This window comes from Ambystoma mexicanum, chromosome 2q (assembly GCF_040938575.1).
Source record: "Ambystoma mexicanum isolate Mex_15411 chromosome 2q, UKY_AmexF1_1, whole genome shotgun sequence".
Classification (NCBI taxonomy): Eukaryota; Metazoa; Chordata; class Amphibia; order Caudata; family Ambystomatidae; genus Ambystoma; species Ambystoma mexicanum.
In genome coordinates this window covers 1010735533-1010758643 of record NC_090924.1, presented here as the reverse complement: position 1 = coordinate 1010758643, position 23111 = coordinate 1010735533, and the positions used below count along the sequence as shown (strand labels likewise).

General features: G+C 45.1%; 1 protein-coding gene across 1 annotated transcript in view; it reads left to right on the top strand.

Moving 5' to 3' along the window:
- LOC138569907 (macrophage mannose receptor 1-like) overlaps positions 1–23111 on the top strand; it is a 1155048-nt gene that overhangs the window by 147525 nt on the left and 984412 nt on the right. The window lies entirely within an intron of this gene.

Genomic DNA, 23111 nt, shown 5'->3' with positions numbered 1-23111 from the left:
AGAGCCACAAACAATGTATTAAGTGCAAACAAAACAGCAGGAGAAATAAATGTTTTAAGATGCTTATACATAAAACAAACAGATAATAGCACAAGCACAATGAAAACAAAAACATTAGTGACAGAATTAAATTAAATGAAACCAACAGGAGCCTATAGGAAGAGTGGGATTGCCTCCCAGCTCTCCACATGTTTTTCTGTGCGCTACAGTAACACAACGTTATTGATGGAGATGCTGATTGAACACTATTTTCGTTAGTCAAATAACTATAGGGCTCATTCCGAGTTTGGCAGAGCGGTAAAAAAGTGGTGATAATGGAATTGCCATCACCTGTACCGCTCCTCCAAATCCTGAGTTTGGCCTTGTGATTAGTGCGGAGTTGGATGTGCCAAAGGATTTTAACCTCAAAGCCATCTCCTTGGACAACCAGTGCACTGGAAGTGAAGGATTTACTTCAAAGTTTATGCTCGAGGTAAATCCTCCACTTTACCACCAAATAAAATCTGCAAAAGTGGCACAATTATCGCCAGTGGTTCTTCCACCGAAATCCCCATAGAGTCCTATGGATCATAAAAATGAAGACTTACCCCCACTTGTAATCCCATGGTAAACCCCGAGGACCAAGTTCCGGTAACAGTAATTCCATTCGGTGGTAGTTCAGTGGTATTTCCACTGAACTACCGCCAACCTCGGAATGAGCCCCTATATCTCTATTGAAATACTCAAATGTGCACATGCAGCAATATATTGTCCCTCTTGCTAACTGTGCTAAAGTAGAGTCAAAATCAAAAATAAATGGGACGTAATCCAGTGAAATACTTATAGTGGGGCCTTACAATGTTAATTCTGCTAGCCTTATGATGGAAGCTTCTGGTCCAGGAGCACATGTTACATGGGAGTGAATTCATTTTCAAGCGATGAGCACACACCTGGGCCTTATGAGTTCAGTGGGGCTCATTGGAAGAAAAACAGAGTAAGTACATGGAGGGGAATATGTTGTTGTGCCGGTCACGTATTCAATTTAAGCAGAACAAGTAGTTTTTTTCCCAACTGATGGACTTTGTTCAGGGTAATCAAATTCTGAATTTATTTCGATCTGGTTTTCAGCCCAGACATGGGGCTGAGACCGCATTGGTCCCAGTGTGGGATAATCTACTCAATCATTCCGACCAGGGGATATACAGCTCCTGCTCATGTTGGGCTTATCCGCTGCGACCGCATTGGTCCCAGTGTGGGATAATCTACTCAATCCTTCCGACCAGGGGATATATAGCTCCTGCTCATGTTGGGCTTATCCGCTGCGACCGCATTGGTCCCAGTGTGGGATAATCTACTCAATCCTTCCGACCAGGGGATATACAGCTCCTGCTCATGTTGGGCTTATCCGCTGAGACCGCATTGGTCCCAGTGTGGGATAATCTACTCAATCATTCCGACCAGGGGATATACAGCTCCTGCTCATGTTGGGCTTATCCGCTGCACTGGATACGGTGGACAATGTCATTTTGTTATGCCAGCACTCAGAACCTGTACGAGTCATTGGCCCTGCCCTTGACTGGTTCCAGAGTTTTCTCTTAGACAGAACTCAGAATGTGAAATTAGGATCTTTTACCTCTACCCCCTTGTCCCATGTGGGGTGCCATGAGATCATCGCTCTCCCCTTTACTCTTTAACATTTACATCTTACTTCTTCTGTCTCTTATTCAGAAATTTGGAATCTCCAATTATTCATATGCCGATGACACACAAATATTTCTTAAGGTATCTGATGCATTTGAGCGCCACCTTTGCCTTGGGGATATTACTATTTTATCTGCTTAATGACTCTACTCATCACCCCACTTGACCCCTACTCTTTCGTTTTTTTTACAACCTTTTCAATGCAGATAAAAAATCTTCGGACCACCTGAGACCCTTGATATGAAATAATATGATATTTTATTTATATCGCGCTCATACACAGGTGTTTCAGAGCACGACCAGGCGAAGCGAGGGGAACAAGGGAGAAACAAAAACAATGATCTTACTAGGCCCAGTGACATAGAGAACGTGCAAGTGCATGGGGAAGGGAAAAAGGGGAACGTGCATGGAAGGGCGGGGACGTAGGAAAGTGCAGAGCATAGAGAGCAGAATAAATAATAAGTCAAATAAATAAATAAAGGTGATAAACAGTGGTAGTGCAGCCGGAAAGTGGCGAAGTGCTAGGTTAGTCAGATAGGGTGTATCTGATAAGTGCAGAAGAGGAGTGGGTGGGGGACTGTATGGGTACAGATACAGGCCCCAGTGCAAGGGGTGGCCCGGAGGCAGTGCAGGAGGGTGGCAGGGTGGGCAGGTACCTGGGCCCGAAGGACAGAGGGTAGCCAGGTGCACAGTGCCGAGAGAGAAAGCAGATCAGCAGGGGAGAAGAGGGGCAAAGGCAGAGGTGAAGAGGAAGGTCTTGAGGAGCTTCCAGAAACGAAGATGGTTCTCCTCACATTTCAAGGTGGCAGGGAGGCAGTTCCAAAGGGAGGCCCAAGCCGAAGACAGAGATCTACCCCCATCTCGTTTCTTTGAAAAACGACTGACCCTGAGGGAGTTAGAGGTAGAGGAGCAAAGGGCCTGAGAAGGGAGGTATTTACGAAGGGATAGTTGAAGGTATTTTGGACCCAGGCCCCAGAAAGCCTTGTGGACAATGCAGAGGGATTTAAATGTAATCCTTGCATCCACTGGGAGCCAATGAAGGGATTTCAGAGCTGGAGAGATACAATCCCAGGGCTTGAGGCCAAGGACAAGTATCGTAGTCCTGTTCTGGATTAGTTGTAAAGGGCAGAGAGTAGAGGCAGGTAGATTTAGAAAGAGGCTGTTACAGTAGTCCAACTCAGAGAGAATCAGAGCTTGGGAGACAGTACGCTTCTGAGGGAAGGAAAGGAAGGGAAGAGTACCTCTAAGGAGGTGCAGTAAGAAGTTTGACTTTTTAGAGACGTCAGAGATGTGTGCGGAGAAGGAAAGTCTGGAGTCCAATATGACTCCGAGGTTCTTGGCCTCGCTGGTGGGGGCAGGAGGAGGGCCAAGGGAGGCCGGCCAGAGAGTGAGGGGAAAGGATGGGGAAGGTGTACCAATGAGGAGGATCTCAGTCTTGTTGGCATTTAAACAAAGATCATTGGCGGCACACCAATTTTGAATGGCAATTAGGCAGTCAGAGATGATGGAAGGAGAGGAGGTGGCTGAAGGAAGCCTGAAAATGAGTTGGGTGTCATCAGCATAGCATAGGAAATTTGAGCAGAAAATGGAAATGCAGTAGGCGAGAGTTGCCAGGTATTGGTTGAAAAGCCAGGGCGAGAGGTTAGACCCCTGGGGAACTCCACAGGTAGAGAGGGAGATAGAAGCTAGGAAGGACCCAAGTTGTACCTGGGAGGGTCGATCAGAGAGGAAAGAGGTCAGCCAGGCCAGAGCCTGATCGGTGATACCCAGGGTTCCACGGAGACGATTGAGCAAGGTGGTATGGTTGACCGTGTCAAAAGCAGAGGAGAGATCAAGTAGAATGAGGACAGAGGGAATGTTAGAGTCAAGGTTGGAGATCAGGTCTTCACGGATGTTTAGGAGAGCAGTTTCTGTGCTTCTGGCAGCCCTGAAGCCAGATTGGTGGTCATAGAGAGAGCCAACATAGTCGGAATGAAGGTTAAGCTGAGAGATGGCAAGCTTTTCCAGGAGCTTACCCAAAAAGGGAGTAATGGAGATTGGGCGATAGTTAGCTGGACAAGAAGAATCAGCTGTGGGTTTATTGAGGAGAGGATGCACAAGGGAGTGCTTCAGAGGGGAGGAGAAAGATCCAGAGGCAAAGGAGAGGTTGCAGAAATCAGCAAGGGCCGGAGCAAGGCTATCAATGTGGTCCTTAATGGTTGTAGAGGAACAGGGATGGACCTGTTTTGATGAGGCTTTCATAGATCGGACTTGTCTAGCGACCTCATCAGGGGAGAAAAGAGGAAAGGAGGAGAAAGAGGAAGGGGGGTAGCTGAAGGTGGGTCAGCAAGCAGAGAAGGAGAGGGGAGAGGAGCAGGAGTGGAGGAGAGTGTTGACAAGATGTCCTGGGTTTTAGAGATAAAGTGTGAGGCAAGGGCATTGCAAAGAGCCTGGGGGGTGAGTGGAGGGTTGGCCAGCTCCTTGCAGATTTTAAAGAGTTCAGCTGAGTTGTAAGATGCAGCAGAGACACGGGCTTGAATGTGGACTCTCGGTGCGTACAGAGAGTCGGTATTGCCTTTGGAGCAGGCGGCAGGCCAGTTTGTCAGAGGATGAGCAAGAAGCCCTCCATTTCCTCTCGGCCGCCCTACACTTACATTTAAGTGTAGCTAGGTCAGAGTCATACCAAGAATTGCACTTGACTTTGGACTTCAAACAGATCCTCATGACAGGGGCAAGAGCATAAAGAATAGCAGAAATAGAGGAGTAGAGCAGAGACAGGGCTGTGTCAGGGTGTGAGTCAGCCTCGGGTGAAAGTAGGGGTGAGAAGGTGGTAGCGAACGCCTCCACTAACATACTCTTCATGGGCCGGATGTCCGAGATGGTGGGTGGCAATCTTGGGGTAGGCTTGGCTTGAGGGGAGGAGATGGAAAGATGAGAGGAGAGGAGGAAGTGATCACTCCAGGAGAGAGGAGTGGTGAGGGGAGTAGAAAGGGGGAGGCCAGAGGAGATCAAAACGTCAAGTGTGTGACCAGCAGAGTGAGTCCAGCCAGAGGGGAGGATAGAGAGGGAGAGTGAATCGCAGAGGTCACGAAAGAGCGCAGATGAGGAACAGGGAGAATCAAGATGAATGTTGAGGTCACCAAGGAGGAGGAGTTGAGTGGTAGAGGCCAGGAGGGTGGAGGAGAGGTCTGCCCACTCAGAGAGAAAAGAGGTGATTTGACCAGGGGGCCGGTAGAGAGTAGCAACAGTAAGAGATTGGCTAGGAGAGAGAGAGAGCCTACAGACAAGGCATTCGAAAGAGGAGTATGTCTGAGTGGTGATAATAGAGGCAGGAATCCACTCAGGGAAGATCAGGGCTACACCCCCTCCAGGCCGGGTTGATCTGGGGGCGTAGAGGATTTTGTAGCCGTCGGGGAGGAGAGTGTCAAAGCTTGTGACAGAGCTGGCCATGAACCATGTCTCGGTAAGACCAAGGACATCAAGGTCAAGTTCTTCTATGAGGTGGCAGATTTCAGAGGAGTGTTTGATAGCAGAGCGAGAGTTGACGGTGGCAAGATGAAGAAGGTTGCCAGCCTTAAAGACCCTCTGGGGAGGGGTACAAATCAGAGGTAGGTCCTGTGGAAGTGTGGAGGGAGCATGAGAGGGGGCAGAGGAGGAAGGAGAAAAGGGCAAGGTAGCCAAGAAAGGAGGGTAAGGGACAGCTGCAGATGAGGGGAAGTTAATGAGGCGAGGTAACCTCCCATCAAAGAGAAGGAGATTGGCCTGGGGTCCTTGCACCATGACAGTGCCATTTAGGTAGACATTAATGTTGACTCTGGAGGAGTCAAAGGGATCCATACGGACTTCCCATCGGGTGCCGCCATTAATGGGAGAGGAGGAGAGAGGACAGAGCACAGAGATCATATGAGCGGTCCAGAGATCTGGCGAAGGAACAACAAAGAGGATGTCGGTGAGGGTTTGTCTGGCAGAAGCACTGGAAAAGGTATCAGCAATGGGGAGACCTGGGTTGGAGGCCAAGATATCCTTTTTAAATTTCTTCTTACCAGACCTAGTGAGAAGGGAAGGATAGCTGATAGTGAAGCAGTTGGAGTAGATAGGAGAAACAGATAATGCCATGGGCAGGTAGAGAGAGGAAGCAGTGGGAGAAATATGCAGGTGCAGCGGTATGGCACAGTCACTTGGCTAGCAGGTTATAATTTAGGGCCAAAAGTGAAATGAAAAACACACCTAAATTTGATTTTCCAAAACGCACCCGAATTTGATTTTCCAAAATACACCCGAATTTGCTTACAAAACACACCCAAATTTGATTTGCCAAAGCACACCCAAATGTGATTACAAAACCCACCCAAATTTGATTACAAAACACATCAAAATTTGATTTTCCAAAATACACCCGAATTTGCTTACAAAACACACCCAAATTTGACTTTCCAAAACACACCCAAATTTGCTTACAAAACCCACCCAAATTTGATTACAAAACACATCAAAATTTGATTTTCCAAAACACACCCAAATTTGATTTTCCAAAACACACCCAAATGTGCTTACAAAACACACCCAAATTTTATTTTCCAAAACACACCCGAATTTGTTTACAAAACACACCCAAATTTGCTTTTCCAAAACACACCCAAATTTGCTTACAAAACACACCCAAATTTGATTTTCCAAAATTCACACTTATCAAACGTTTGGTGGAATTTTTGCCTTCGTCTATCATGCCGTACACTTCTCGTCCTCCCTAAATCACATCATGCTACTGTTGTTGGTGCTCTGATTAATTCCTGGTTTTGGACCATGTTAACGCTTCGTATATAGGTTTGTCAGATTTTCTTATCCATCATCCCCAAATTGTACAAAATCCAGCTATTCGTCTCATCTTCCATCTTCCAAGAAACTCCTCTATTTCCGGCCCCAGGCATTCCCTTAAATGTCTGCCTGTTGTTAGGAAAGATTTCATAATTGAATGTAATTTACCCTCCATGTGGCAACCCCCAAACTGTTTGCTGCTGTTTTACACCCTGATCTAAACTTTGCCAGAGAAGCACAGCCCTCAGCTGCACTCCTCTGGGCTTTCGCTCATTTCTAATGGGGAAACTGACATGCCCTTAAGACAGACAGTACTGGGAGACTTTGTTTCCCTTAGTCCTTTCCTCATGTTGCAGAGTTTGTGCAACATCTAACAAGAGTGCAATGTAACTTACTTTACCGCACTCTTGGGTCTCAAGTCTTTCCAAAGGCCCTAGAAACTCTTGCTGGACTTATCATGAACTGTGCAGGTGTGTCACGGACCGGACTGGTGGCAGCTATCGTTTTTCTTATGTTTTGAACCCTTTTTTGCCATGTTATCCGTGCTTACCGCATGTGGCACGAATAGGTGGCCTGGCTCCAAAATGGCCATGCCACGAGGTTCGTTGTCCTGTCCTTTGGCCATCTTGCCCCTTCACCTTCCCCAGGCCGAGCCGACCCGGGTCAGTCCTTATTTGGTCATGCACTTTCCCACAAAACCCAACACTTTCGCTGGCTTCTGCATGCCTTGTGTGTGTGCCTCCAGGATGTGGGCTGGGATGTCTGTTCCCAATACACATCCTGGGTGCCAGAGAGTCTGGAGTGTCCTGAATGCCTGGGACCACTGTGGTCTGTGATTGGTCCACGTATGGAGTGAGAGTTTGCGAGCAGATCTCCCATTGGGTCCTCTCCGTTTTGGCGCAAAGGGAACTTTGGATAAGAGGAGGCCGAAAACACCACTACCATGTCAATCTCCTGAGTTCACACCGAACAAGGGATAAGGAGCCAAGTATCCTGCAACAAGAAGCTGAGTCGAGGAACCACTGGTGACCCGCTGGAAGGTTTGGCATCCTGAGCCCACTGTCGTCCTGCGAGACCCCTCTGCATCTGATCGTCCTAGACGGTCTGCAAAGGTGCTTCCACCCATTGGAATAGTGGGACCAACTATTCTTGGCACCTTCATCAAACCCTGCAAGTAAGCCTCTTCGGAAGTGTCCCTAGGCCAACCAGTGGGCTGACCAGCTTACACAGGACGTTTTGCTCTGTCACCGCCGCCGTTTCAAGGAAGCCCTCGAAACTTGGCCTACTGCTATCTCTGTGTCCACGGCACCCTCACACTGAATTTCGTACACTTGGCATTCCCAGGTCTGAAGTGAGACGAGTGCACTCGGACCAGAGTAAACACGGTTCCCGTGTTACCCTGCGGTGGTAACGACTTGTGCAGGTTCATTTGTGAACCCCTCGACCCTGAATCCTGCTACCACGGAATCTACCTGGTGTCGAGATGTCCTGCTTGTCGCATCCGAACCTGCCAGCAACGTGAACTGAACTGGCGAAGTCTGGGTCTGCCTGCGTCGGGGACCGGTGAGTAGTCCATACCCCAACCGGTGGCCCCTAGCGCAGGAACCCATTTCTTTTCTACCGCTGTTGCGAAATAGCGGATCCATCCCGCACTCTCACCCTGCCCCTGCCCGCAAGTGAAGGCTTTGCTTGAGTAGTGGGGACTTGTTCTTCATCGCTTCATCCACCTTCCTGAACTATCAGAGACCCTTGAAGAGACCCTATTTTGTCCATTGGCACAAGCGCGTGCATGTACTATTGAGCACAAGGCTCCTCTCTTCGTAGGGCTTGGACTGCCTCCTAATTAGGTGTATTTCTGATGTCGAACTGGGTCTAACGATTACTTGCACTGCCTGTTTTCCTCGCCATCTAGGCGGTCTACATATTTTGTGCTTCTAAATCCTTAGACCGCTCAGTCTTGTATATATATTGTATTGATTGTGATGTGTTGGTTTACTTTAGTATTATTGTGATTCTTTGCTATGGTCGATGTTACAAAGGCCTTGTAATAAATGTGTCTATATTTTTAATATAACACCTGTCTGGAGTAATTTGTAAGTGTCCTTGCTTTGTGTGCTCATTGAGGGCTTTCAGTCACCCTCACCCCTCTTGAGACCTAGTTTTGACCGCCGCCATCGCTACCCTGATTGGTCTGGCTTGTCCAGAGGTTACCCTGTTCCAAGAAACTAGGCTGGCCTTCTGAACCTCTGCCCCTCTAGGACAGAGTTCATAAATCCATCTTAACACCTGTCAATCAGTGCATTACTTTTAAGGTACATTGCCTTGTATACAAATGCATCTGCGGTTTAGCACCACAATTTCTCACACAATAAATCACCCTGTATCTTCGGTCGACTCAACTTCACCTCTTAGCTGCTAACTCATCCCGGTGCATTACTTGAGGAGATGAACGTTTTTCTGTGGCTGGCCCCGCCTTTGGAATAATTTTCCCTTTCAACTTCGATCCTCCACCTCTTTGTTAGCCTCCAGAACAAATGTAAACACTTTTCTGTTCACAGTATTTCCTTTTTTTGTCTTTTTTCTTTTGTTCAGCTTGTACTTCCTTATTTATCAGCTTCGCCTAGATGCAGCATATTCCTGCTCTGTACACCTCTGGTTTTCTGCGCATTACAAATACAATAATCGAATCTAATTTACACAGAAGCACGTACAGTGCAACCTACTTTATTATTACAGCTGCTCGAACTTCAACAGGCGCCCACGTCACTTCCCTTTTCATCCCCGCTCCCCACCCATCCTTCCTATTGCGTGCGTTACGTGGCTGCACGTGTACGTGACCTCATCACCCACCTAAGAACCCTAAGTATGAAAACATGACATCTTCCCCAAGTCAATAAAGTAAGTCTGTTATTTTCCATTACACTTCTTCAATGAGGTGCAGGGGTTTGCAATTGTTCTCACTTTTCTGGAAAAAGCATCAGGATCAACGCTGGGAAGGATCTCTTCCTAACCTGCCATTTCTCTCTCCAGCCCATTCACTGGTGTCTTGCGTCCAGTTACACATAGCAAGTGACAAGACTTTCAGGGGTTCTCGCTGTCACCATTGATCCATTTAGATCTATGGTCGTCATAAAAGGTGATCCAAACACGGAATCTGATTTTTGTTCTTGACGTCTCTGAACTAATACAAAATCTCCCATTTGAAGTGGCAGATTTTTCGCTTGTCTTCTCTGGTCGGAATATATCTTCATCTTCTGCTTCTACTGCCGTCATTGTTCGCAACCTCTTGATAATGAGGCAGATTCCTGACTGGCAAATTCAGTAATCCTATTTGCATTTTGCAACCTAGCTTCAATTTTGCATTGCACTTGCCGTTCGTGCTGTGAGGTGAGTTCCGAAAGTCTCTGAGCATGCTGCCCAATGCTTGGTTCAGGGACACTGAGCTTTGGTCACATTGTTCAACGACTTTCTTTAAACTGCCCATGAATATTTCCTCCCTGCCGTTCACCTGCGGTCATAGAGGGGTAATTTTCCTGCGCACAATGCCCATTCATCTCATGGACAAGGCAAACTCATATCCACAGAAAGGAGGACCATTGGTGATCTTGAGGGATTCCCCAAGCTGACAATGCTATCAAGTTCATGAATGATAGCAACTGTAGATGTTGATTTGATTCATTGTACAATGGGAAATCTGGGATATTCATCCATCAGTACTAATAAGTACTTGCCATCTCTGAGAGGACATAAAAAGTCAATAGCAACATCATTCCAGCAGCTTTAACATTTGCAATGGCTCAGGCTTTTTGCGGTCTCTTGGTGCATTAGCACAGATGACATAAGTTCACAGGATGTTAAACTATACTGTTGAGTCCTGGGAACTACACTGAGTCTCTGACCCTTCGCTTTGTGGCTACTATGCCCCAATCACTTTCTTTGCGCAACATCCACGATCTGCTGTCATAGAGCCATGGGAATCACCATGCATGAACCTCTCATGACTACTCCTTCAGTAGATACAGATAATACCTCTCTGGCTTGTTTGAATGCCAACAGTTTAGCTAGTGAAGTTTCTTCTCCAAAGAGTGCATCTGGAGAGATGAGATGCCACCTACTGGACATGATGAGTTCCTTTACTTGGCCTAACGTCGCATCTTTCTATGTATGTTCTGCAATGAGGAACATGGTGATCGGCCCAAAATGTAAAATTTGTGCTAGGACATTGACATATTCTTCTTCAATAGTGTTCTAGAGTACTGTGACTGGTATAGGATGCGTGGACATGAAATCAGTTGGGTTGTATTCCTTCCTTGGCTAGGATGCAAAAATCATACTCTTGCAGGGCCTCATTACAGGTCGGGCGGGCTGGAATTAACAGTGGCGGTAAACCCGCCGCCACTGTTAATTCCGGACCGCCCGATCCCGAGTCCTGCAGGCGGGAGGTGATCTTCCCGCCAGGTCTGACCTGGCAGGTTGAACACTTCCCGCCTGCAGGCGGACGTGGAAAAACCAGCACCATCACGAGATGGTGCCAGTGTTTCCACTTCCCCATTCCCTTTGAGTCCTATGGGACTCAATGGGAATGGGGATTTACACCATTCCGCCTGTGGGATTCCCAGGACACCAGGGTCGTAATGCCCTGGTATTTCCGGGAGTCACAGAGGCGTAATGGCAATACGAGTCCGGCGGTAACCAGGCGGTTTTACCACCGCGGTTATCGCCGGCCTCGTAATGAGGCCCATAGGCCCCATATCTTAATTCATTGGGGCATCTTGCAACATGCACTCCCATAAATGGAAATCAAGGCCAGATGTTCTGTAACTATCATGAACGGCTTCCCAACGAGATACATGTGGAAATGTTCACAGGCCCATACTATGACCATCCTTTCTTTTTCCATTTGGGAACAAGCTCATTTGGCATTCGTGAGACTCTTATTGACATGAGCAATTATGTGTCATTCAGATTCTCTGCCTGGTTTATGCTGAACAAGTATGGCACTCAATCTGACTGGACTCACATCCACTGTTACTTCAGTGTGCACAGGTGGATAAAAGTATGCCATATGGTTAGCCGAGGCGACGTCTTGCTTATTGAAATGAGATCCCAAGTTGTGGGGACCAGATGACTGGCACTCTCCTTGTTTTGTGGGTTCTCGCAATGGGGCGCTCGTTGTGGCGAAATATTTGATGTATTTACTACAGAAAATGGCCATTCCCAGAAATGGCTGAACATCACTGACATCTTTCTTTGGGAGTCAGAATTTCTGAATCGCCTTCACTTTGCTGTGATCGGGCCTTGTGCCCTTTCGGGTAGTATGTGCCCATAGAATTTCAGGTGTGATTTGTGAAACTCACACTGATTAGCATTGAGTGTTAGACCCGCTGACATTAGAGCTGCACATACTTGTGGCAAAGCTTGATCATGCTGTACAAGAGTCGTTCCGAAAATGTAAATGTCATTGCTGTAGTTGAAACAGTTATGAATGTGTTTGATGACTTTGCGAATGCTCTCTTGAAATATTTCAGCAGCTGATAAAATACCGAAAGTAAGGTGCGTGTAACTATATTGCCCCATGTGTCTGGAAAATGTTTTGATGTACCGTGAGTATCCAGCTCTATTTGGTGGTAGCCTATGTTAATGTCAGGTTTTGAGTATATTTTTGCACCATTCAGTAGAGTAAGCATGTAATCTACATGCATTCCAGGGTGCCATTTTCTTTCTCTCGCTTTGTTAGCTTGCCTCGTGTCCACACAGATTCGTATATCATCTAAGGAGCTCTTTTTGGGGACTGCTTCTTTGTGTGATACTGATAGAGTGGTGCCACCAGTTGGTTCTATGATGTAATTTTGAAGCAGGTTATCAGTTTCTCTTTGCACATGGGCTTGAAGATGTATGATTACTCGTTGAATGGTGCCGAGGTATGGGGCAACAGGTGCACGAATGTGAAGCCGGGTATGGTTCAACCTTCTTTATTGAGGGCGCAGAGCAAACAGAACCAGTAGCATATATCGCTCCCCTCTTATTCTTCCGATTGGGTGTCTAGCGCGGTTACACATGTACGCAGCCTCGTCACACATCCCTTAACCCTATGTATGAAGACATGACATGGACTGCCTGTGTTTGATGGCAGACAGCATGCTCAAAGGATTCATATGGCATCTGCCTGCTTTTAGCAGGTGCAAAAACAGGCAGATTCCATAGGAACCTATTGGCTTGACCCCATCATGCAACTGTCATGCTGGCTCAAAAACATTCCTTGTTTGCAGAAGGGGCAGAGATGCACTGTAGAAATGGTCAATGGTCATGCCATTTAATGCCCCCTTTACGCCTGCAAAAATGTTTACAATTTGCTCAAGGTTAAGTAAAGGTGTTGCAGCTGCCATAAACATTTTTGGGCAGATTTGTAACACTTTTTATTACACTTCAGAGGACACAATGCAAGTCGATTATGTTCATGCTCATCCTGTGTGCAACAAGCCCTCTTGAAATGCCTCACATGGTGTACTGTCTCTAGTTAGACCAGCATTAGGGCAATGTCTGTAGTCCTGTGCTTGGAGTATAGGAGCACACACTAATATAGGTACACATGGTCTTCCAAAAGCATTGCCTTGTTCACCAATTGGTTGCTTATACCAGGCATTCTATGTTTATTATTATTATTATTATTATTATTATTATTATTATTATTATTATTATTATTATTATGTTCTTTATTGAGTGTGGAAGTAGCTTCGAGGAGCAACTGAGCATTTTACAATCGTAGGGAGAAGAACATGTTGAGGGGAGCAGAGAAACAGGGGGTGGGGAGCTGGCAACACGGGAGTGGGAAGGTGGACAATTTGTCAGAAAAAGGTCTACAAGCAACCAAGGGAGGAAACAGTGGGCATAAGATCACCCAGTCTCAGGTAGGGTGCAAAGTGGACGTAGGTGAGGGGAGGAGTCATTCCTTGATAAGGGGGTCTTGAACCTCTTCTTGAGCTGTAGAAGTGAGGGGTGAGTCTGACGTTGACTGTGAGGAGGTCCCAGAGTCTTGTGGTGTAGACAGAGAAGTCATGTCTTCTGGATCTTTCCATCCTGCACTGGCAAAATGCACTTCCTCATATGTCATTACTTCTGGTGGATCACAGGCCTCTAGAGATGCTAAATTTCTCAGTGAGGTAGGTTAGGGATTTCAAGGTGACAGCATTGTAGATGATGCAGCAGGAAATGGAGGCAATACAGACTTGCAGCAGGAGCCAGTACAGTTCGATGAGGGTCAGGGTAATGTAGTCAAACTTGCAAAGTCTTTTGATGAGTGTGGCTGAAGCATGCAGGACACAGTTCAGAGGTAGCAGGGTAGTCAGGCCTTCAAAAAGAGCATTTCAACCATCCAGGTGGGAGAAGACCAAGGCTTGGATATTAAATATTAAATTGTTTTCCGGGATGAAGGGATTGATTTTCCGTGGGCAAGAAGGTTAGTACCAAGCTGTTTGTGTCTCCCTTGCTATGTGCTGTTTGAAGGAGAGGTGTCTGCCAAACCCAAGGGCCTTGGTGCAGGTGGCCAACTGGGTGTAAAGCCATTGAGGTGCATAGCAGAGAGCAAGGTCTGGATGTCAGGGATTTCGGTATTGTTGGTCAGGAGTAGGAATTCATTCTTGGAGGAGTTGAGCTTCAGGTAAGCAATGGATATCCATGACTGGATGAATGAGAGGCAGGCCTTCAGCCTGTGAATGTCTTTGATGGAGGATATCTTGTTTGTTGTTTAAATTAATTGAATTTCTATGTGGAATTCAGTTCAATGAAATTCCTTTCGTGGCTTTTATTTCGTTTTTTATAATGGGGGGCCACCAACCTCCCTTTTATTCCTTACCCCCAAACAGCCCCATATACATTACCTTTCCACAAAGTAATTCCATCGAAGTGCATTACCACAAAGTAATTGAATTTGATATAACAACGGTATATGGACAAGTTCAGCACAACATATTACTATTTAGAATAATTGAATGTTATTATAGAAAAGTTATACAAATGTTCTTTTTTACTAATGTCTTGGGGGAGGGAATAGGGGTATGCATAGAGTGACAAAATACAAAACTCTCCTGGAAAGTCTTGGCGAGTCATTCAGACACTAACCAACTGATTATATTTCTTAAGCCCTCCAACCTGGGTGACTTGCTGATGACCCAATATGTTCTTGCTGGAGATGGGGGGGGGGGCAACCTGGATGGGAATGTAACTGCAGTTCGCAAACTGAGTCAGTTTCTGAGTTTCTCTCATTTAGGTGCTCTCAACTCTTTGTCATCGCAGTGACAGAAGCAAGCCAAGATTTCAGAAGGCTCTAGATCTGGGGCCACCAAATTTTGATCTGTTTATTTATTTATTTAATTGTTTGCTTGATAAGCGCTTATACAGCAGGTAAAATACTGTTTCAAAGCGCCCATGGGTGAAGGGAGTGAACAAGGGAGTGAAAAACATTACAAAACACAATATTTAAGAGCAGTGACAGGAAAAAGCAAAAAAGATGAATTACTATGTCCTGTGTGTATTCAGAAAGTGCAAGTGCAGCAAGGAAGAGGGCATAGGGGGTAAGTGCTGGGGAATCCAAGCTCATGGGTGAGCCACAGATGAAGTGCTATGATTATTGAGTGCTACACGGCACAGCCACGTTAGATGTAAGTGCAAACCTTCGGGGCAGAGGGTGTGCCAATGCAAGTGCTGAGGGTAGACAGCAGCTGGGTCGATTGGGCGTGGGAGGCCAGGGGCCCAGAGGATGCATAAAGGCCCCGGACACCAATCACAGCAACTGTGCGATTAGCAGAGAAGAGTGGAAGGGAAGGAAGAGGTAAAGAGGAAAGTCTTAAGGAGCTTCCGGAATTTAAGAAGTCCTGCTGAAGGTGTAGAGGGAGGGGGAGGCTGTTTCATAGGAGGGAGCCAGCTGAGGAAAGCGAATGACCACTTAGCCGCTGTTTAGAAAAACGCTTTACACACAAGGAGTTGTTGCCAGAGCAACGTAGTGGTCTAGAGGGAGAGTATTTAGTAAGAACAAGTTGGAGATAGTGTGGTCCAAACAGCCTTTTGGATGATGCAGAGGGCATGAGAGATGTGGTCCCTGGGCTTAAGGCCAATGATAAGTCTTGCTGGACTATTCTGGATTGGCTAGTGGGGTCGCAGAGTGGAAGAAGGTAGATTCATGAGGAGGCTATTGCAATAGTCAAGCCTAGAGAGTATCAGGGCTCGGGTAACATTGAACCTCTGGGGGAAAGTGAAAAAAGGGAGAATTCCTTTGAGAAGGAAGAGCTGAAAGTGGGACTTCTTGGCAATGTCCTGAGTGTGAGGGAGGACGGAGAGAGAGGAGTCGAAGATGACTTCAAGGTTTTTGGCTTCAGAAGAAGGAGCCGGGGGAGAGCCCAGGGAGGAAGGCCAGAGTGAAGGGAAGAAGGAGGGAGCAGTGGTCCCTATGGGAAGGATCTCAGTTTGACAGGCGTTGAGCCAGAGATCCTTGGCGGTGCACCAGGATTGGATGGTAGATAGGCAGTCAGGGATGATGGGGAGTGCAAGAGGTTCTGCAGGAAGTTTGAAAAAGGGCTGTGTGTCATCTGCGCAGCACTGGAGGTTGGAGGAGAAGGAGGAGATGGGGCATGTAAGCAGAGGAAGATAGATGTTAATGAGCCAAGGGGAGAGGATAGAACCCTGGGGGACATTACAGGTGGAGAAGGAAGTACGAGAGGAGAAGGTGCCAGGGATGAATTGGGAAGAGCGGTCAGTAAGGAAGGATGCCAGCCAGTCCAGTGCCCGTTCCGAGATACCAAGTGTATTGTGGAGCCTTTGCATGAGGATGGAATGGTTGACTGTGTCAAAGGAAGAAGAGAGATCGAGAAGGATGGGGACAGCTGGGGATTTGTTTGGAGTCCAGAGATGTGAGCACTTCTTCATGAGTGTTCAGAAGAGCAGTTTCTGTGCTTCTAAATGCTTGGAATCCAGATTGATGTTCGTGGAGACCACCAACAAGTTTGGTGTGTGAGTTGGGTTGGGGCAATGACATCTTCTCCAGCAGTTTCTCCAGGAAGGGGGTGATGGAAAGAGGGCAGTAGTTGGCAGGACAGGTAGGGTTAGCTGAAGGTTTTTTAAGGAGTGGGCACACAAGGGAGCGCTCAAGGGAGGAGGGGAAAGATCCAGTGTCAAAAGAGTGATTATAGAAATCAGTGAGTGCAGGTGCAAGAGAGCCAATGTTATCCTTGATGGTCCTGGATGAGCAAGTGGAAACCTGTTTAGAAGAGACCTTCATGGAGCAAATAACTGTGGAAACTTCGTCAGGTGTGAAATGGGAGAAGGAGGAGAAGGAGGAAGGAGGAGGTTGGTGGGCCAAGGCTGGTAAGGGGGTGTGAGATGGGTTGTGAGGGTGTGTAGCAAGGTTGATCAGGTTGTCCTGAGTTTTTGTGGCAAAGTGTGTGGCCAGTGCGTTGCAGAGAGCCTGGGAAGGAGAAGGGGAGGAGGAGACTGCAGAAGGGTTGGCTAGTTCCCAGCAGATCTAGAAAAGTTCAGCCGTGTTGTTGGATGCACCGGAAATCCGTGCATGTATGTGGGCTCTTTTCCTGACACGGATGTAGAGTCCATATTGCCTTTGGAGCAAGCGGCAGGCCAGTTTGTCAGAGGATGAGCCTGAGGTTTGCTACTTTCTTTCTGTCGCCCTGTACTTTCGTTTCAGCGCCTCAAGTTTATTTTTATTTTATACTTTATTTGTTTTAGTTTAGAAAAACTTTTACAAAATTAATTTTCATTAAAAAGATACAAAGTAATAAGAGAGTAACGGAACAGAGACATAATGACATTATCACTAGAGAAAGCGTAATTATTCTCATATATCTAACATAGTAAAACTTATACCAAGATCATTTAGTTGATTTTCACATCATTGCTTCATAGTCACTTAATTACGATCCAAAACAATTCACCCTCAAAACTCTTACATAGTAAGAAAACCAAAGCCAGAAAAAATAAAAGAAGAAATTTAACAGTTTGAAAACAGAATGAAAAAGTAAATTTAAAACAGAGCACAAACATTTCTCAGACATGTTGCTACCCTGATATTCAAATTGCCCTTGCTGTTATGTAACATTTTATACCAAATAAATTCTCTATTTACTTCCGCCCTATTATGAACATATTACGCAAAGTATAGGAGCCTTTTTTCCCTCAGCGCCGAGCATACCAAAAGTATGTGTTTCAGGTCCTCGACCATTCCTTCAATACCACAAAATCTGCACCACGTCCATATTGGCTGAACAATAGATCGAATTGAGAGTATTTGGTTAGTGGGCAAAACATTGAACCTAAAATGCATAAAATCGTTACGGATTAGTTTATTTGGATATTTTGTTAGGTAACTTTCCATCCCTAGTAACCATTTATATACGGCACACACTTGTTGTTACAATTTTGTATTCAATATCGAATTTTTAGTATGGATCCAATCGAAACCCAGCACGCTTTCTTTAACCCTTCCCGGGTTGTTCCTGAGGGAGATAGTTGAGATACCCATTAACATCAAGTTTTTGTTTATATCTTCATTTAATTCCACTATTAAAGGGTTGCATATATCACGACCGGCATGATAGTATAAAGAGTTAGTCTCAAAAGAATTGCATTTCCTCGAAAGCGTCATTCTTTTCCAGGTCACCAGTGCCTGGAGCGAGTTTAGACCCATTTCATACTTGATTAAGTTGTACGGAATACATTTTGGTAAGTAATACATTACAGATTTCCAAATGTAACTTTCTACCGCGGACCACACGCCTTCACAGGATAAGGAGTGAAATTCAGCCCCATATATTAAACGGGGAATTACTTTTTTTGTATAGAATTCTCTAAGAGGGGTCATTGAGAATTACCCAAATCTTACATCTGGAGCCCTCATTTGTGAGATAGCGGTGTCGGCAATAAGTTTCAATTGTGTCCTAAGTAGGGGTCTAGATTGTGCACCTGCTATTGAAAAACCCAAATATTTAAACTCCGATTTTGCTTTGATTTTGATGTTCCCGGATACCCAAGATAGCATATTTGATTTCTTGTTCTTCCTCCCTAGGCGCACAATCACTGTTTTGTCCTGGTTCTCTTTAAGTGCAATAGAGGTAATAAATCCCTAAAAGGCTCTAAGCATACGTTGGAGTCCAACCTTAGTGGTGTCAATAAGTAGGAAATCATCTGCATATGCCAACCAGGACATACACATGTTTGAAATTCTCGGTGGTACTAGTCCCCTATTTAATAATCTCGGATTTGCGCCACTAACATATAGGTTAAAGATAGTGGGGGCCAATCTACAGCCTTGGCGCAATCCATTATGGATGGTAAATTGATCCGAAAGGGTACCTGCTGAGTCCAGTCTAACTTTCACATCTGTCTGAGAATAAATTGCCCTTACTATGTCTAGCAAAATTGCGGGCATATTTAATGTTCTTAATCTTATCCAGAGTATATTCCTATCCACCAGATCAAATGCTGAACTCAGATCCATTGACGCAATGAAGACCGAGGTATCCACCTTTTTCATTGCCTCAGCTCTTAAACAGTGCAAGATCAGCCCCCCACATTCCGTCTCCATATTCCTCCTAAAACCCAAATGTCTCATATCCAAAATTTGTTTTTCATCGATCCATTTCTGGATATCTCTTAAAACAAGTGAAGAAAATAGTTTGAATTTCGGGTCTGCGATGGCTATTGGCCTGTAACTTTTGGGACATAATCGGGAACCCTTTTTGAATACAGGAATGATAATCGATACCCTCCAAGACAAAGGGAAGGACTTAGTCAGCAATATGTTGGAGAACAAGGTTGACAGTATTTCTGCCCATAGTTCAGGCTCTGACTTGAGAATTTTGTTGGACAAATTATTGGGGCCCGGCGCTCCCGAGTTTTTGGATTTAACAATTAGGTTTTTTATGTCCCTTATGGTGAAGTTCAGGCGCCAATTTGTTTCCTGATTCCATGGGGCCCCGGCCCGCTCCTTATTTGGACCGAACATGTTTGAAAAATGGCCCTTCCACGTTGCTTCATTGATTGGATTCACTAATAACTCTTTCTGTGGTTTGTCCCAATTGTTCATTAAGTACCAGAAGTTTCCTGAATTTGTGCCTCTTAATGAACTCAACATTTTTTCCCCCTCACTCTGACCTTTATTTATTCTATGTTGAATGGACCAGTTTTTGTAACTTTGTTTGACTTTTTTAATTCTGTCCACCATATTTACAAAAGTAAGTCCCGATTTCTTAATTAGTCTAATTTCTTTTCTCATGTCCCTCTTTTTTTCTCTAATTTCTATATCAAAATTATGGGATTTATCGTTCCTCAGTCGGTTGTCCCCAGTATTAGTATCACCCAATTTTGCCACTGTGCTACCAATGTATTTCGTAAAATTACTAGCCGCATAGGTCTTTTTTCTCTGTAATTCAGAAAAATTCTCAAAATCTGCTACCATTAATCCAGTAAATTGTCTACTTTTTTCCCCGTCCTTGAAATACGATTCCCTGAGTGATTGACATTTAAATTGTAATTAAACACAGTTTTAGGTTCATTAAGAACAATAATACATATTTCCAGCGACAAGATACAATGATCGCTAAAGGGTGTCTCAATGCAATCAAGTTTACCAGAACGATAGAACAAGTCCCCTGAGCAGATGATCTAGTCAATTATTGATTGACAGCCTCTAGCTTTCCAAGTTGGCAGATTATTTACCAAAATTTCCAGGCCCCACATCTCGGCAAAGTGGGACCACAATCTCCCCCCTACACATTAGATTATCAACACCTTGGGGAACTTCCCCCAATTTACTAATCAAAACGTCCCCATTGAAGGAGTCCCCATGAATGACTGCATTGAGATCACCTGCGATCACTATCTGGCCACCTATATTAATTGCCAACCAGTTCTGTATAAGGGATCCTAAATTTCATAATTCCAACCACAATTGCCTGTCCGATAGCTCAGCCGGATTCCAATATGAGTTGACCAACAGAAAAGGTGTGTCCATATTGTTGTACAATAGTGAGAAGCCCACAACCAAAAAGTGATACGCAAAAACCCATTCTCCCCTAATTTTAGGGTTCAAATGGTTTTTCGCAGCAATAAGGAGGCCACCTTTAGGGCGACCTCTACCTCCCCATTGTGCACATATAGAGGATGCCGTATAACCCTCCCAGCATAAAGGGACCCTTGACCATGTTTCTTGGATGAAGAGTAAATCATATTGTGTCAGGTCCCTCATTAAGTTCACATTATGTAGGAGATTAACAGAGCCTCTTGAGTTCCAGGTTAACAATTTCAATTTACCCTTTACCTTGACTAAAGTGGCTTCCCTAGTTTTTTGAGGCTGTCAATAGACTCTCTCAATGTAAGTACGAGCCATCTCCAGTCCTGTATCTCCTCCTTTTCCCTCTCTTCACCCTCTTTGTTTGGAGGAGCCTCCTTCTGTAATCTGCCTGTATTTCTTGATGTCTCTGTTAGATGGGAGTGAGTCTGAACATATTCAAAGATATCAACCCCCCTACGATGAAATTGTTCCGCTTCTTTCATCATCAAATTTCTGACCAAAGGGGATGGTATTACTAAACAAACATAATCCAGCCTTTGCTTGTGTATATAATCCACCAGAAAAATGTCCGTTGATTCAATCAGGCTTAAATTTGGAATCTGACCCAGTAGGGACAAAATGTATGGTCGATTGAGGGAAGTAAAGTTCTGATCTGCAAATAATGTAGTCAGAACAAGGCCTGGTAAGTCTGGTCTCACCGGGTCCTTCAGGTCAAGTATCTGGTTCGAAAGAAGCTGATCCTTCTCCATCATCTCCTTTCCCCTCCCCAAGTCCTCTTCCCTCCTTCCAGCACAGTATTCTTCATATGAATCCAGCCTCCTATGTTTCTGTCGCGGTTCAAACCCATTTTTGGGTACCTCCAGCTGTTGTTTCTCCCTTAACACTCTAAGGATATTTAGATAAAGTGCCTCATCATTAACATTCTGATGTATTGTCCCTTCCTGTTTCTGGTTCTCCTGCTGAGCCTGATTTCACCCCTGAGCCCCCCCATTCTCCTCAGGGTTCAATTGACATGGGTTATTTGCCCCCCCGTCCCGTCCCTGATCCTGGGCACAGGGATTTATATTACCCCTGATCAAATTCGGGTTGGATTCAGTTTCGTCTCCCTGAGGAATTTTCCAATCCCCGGTGCCCGCACCCTTATAGTCAGCAATGGGGATCATATTCCTTGCGGGGCCCTTATTAGTAGGTATTTCATTTGTCCCCTTTTGCTTACTTTTAGTCATAAGTCCTTCCCTTTCAGTAGCATGGTTAGACTCATTTGCTTTTACAAGCGGCCCTATGCTAGTCATCACTTCCTGTGGGGGAGCTGCATTGAAAATTACATATACCTCATCCCTTTTTTTATTTTTCATTACTTCACATAGTTGTTGATTTCCCTGTGTGTATTCACTATGAGTAGCTTGGTCCTTCCCCTTGTTGGTGAACCAGTAATTCTCCTTTAATGGAATTTTTTTCTGTGGTTGTATGTTTACTCTGGGTGGGAATTCCTCACTCACTTCCCCCTGAATTACATTTCTCAAGAATTTTCTAGATGTTTTACCCATTCCACCATTTTTGTTCATATTTTTCTTGTTTTGTTTTGCCATTTTTTTTTACCTGTCTTTTCAACATTTTAAATTCAGTCATTTGACCCCCTGACCCAATTGCCCCAGTACTTGCATCTAAACAATTTGGGTCAGTATCCTCCAACGAGATGATTCCCTCCCCCCTATTGAGTCAAATGCATTATCTTGTGAGCCATCTACCAGAATGATCTCGTCCGTAAGAGGAGCCTTAGTAGGATCCTCCACCCTGTTGTCCCCTTCCCTCTCCGTAATTATCTTCAGAGAGTTAAGGAAAACTTCTGATAATTCATCAGGTAGCGCTCTGAAATCAATGGTCAAGTTAGTCAAACATTCCGTTTGCTTACGCAATTCAGACAAGATAAGACGATTAAAAATTGTCATCATTACAGTAAATTCAGAGGGAGCATAATCAGTGCTAGTTTTCATGGAATTCTCCTTTCCCAAAGTACTGCCATTAGAAAAATCTAACAATTTGTCATAGTTCAATTTATCCCGCACATCATTGTCATCAAGTTTTTGAAGGTTCTCAAACTCCATATTTGTATTCATTTCCATCCCTTTAGATTGAGTAATATTCGCTATATCATCATTCCCAAACAGCGGTTGAGAATTATCAATACTTTCCTCACTCTGTTTCTCGAGAAGAGAACTTTCTTGGGCAATTTTTAGAAATTCAGCCTCTTGAGAGGGGTCAATAATATCATCCTGCTGTTTTTCCTGCGAGGAATATTGTTGTGCACATTGTAGTAATTCTACCTCCTCCTCGTTAGCCACCGGCAGCGGTAGCGCAGCTGCACAGGTCAAACTTGCCCTTCTGGTGCTAACTGCCATAAAGAAGTCTGCCCTCGCATCTTTAGGGGCAGAAGTTTTACTTTCCCCATTACTCAATTGCTCCAGGTTATACCCTACAGCAGTATACCATATATACTGTTGCTTATGCCATAAAGAAATCTGCCCTTGCAGCCTTCCCCATTACTCAATTGCTCCAGGTTATA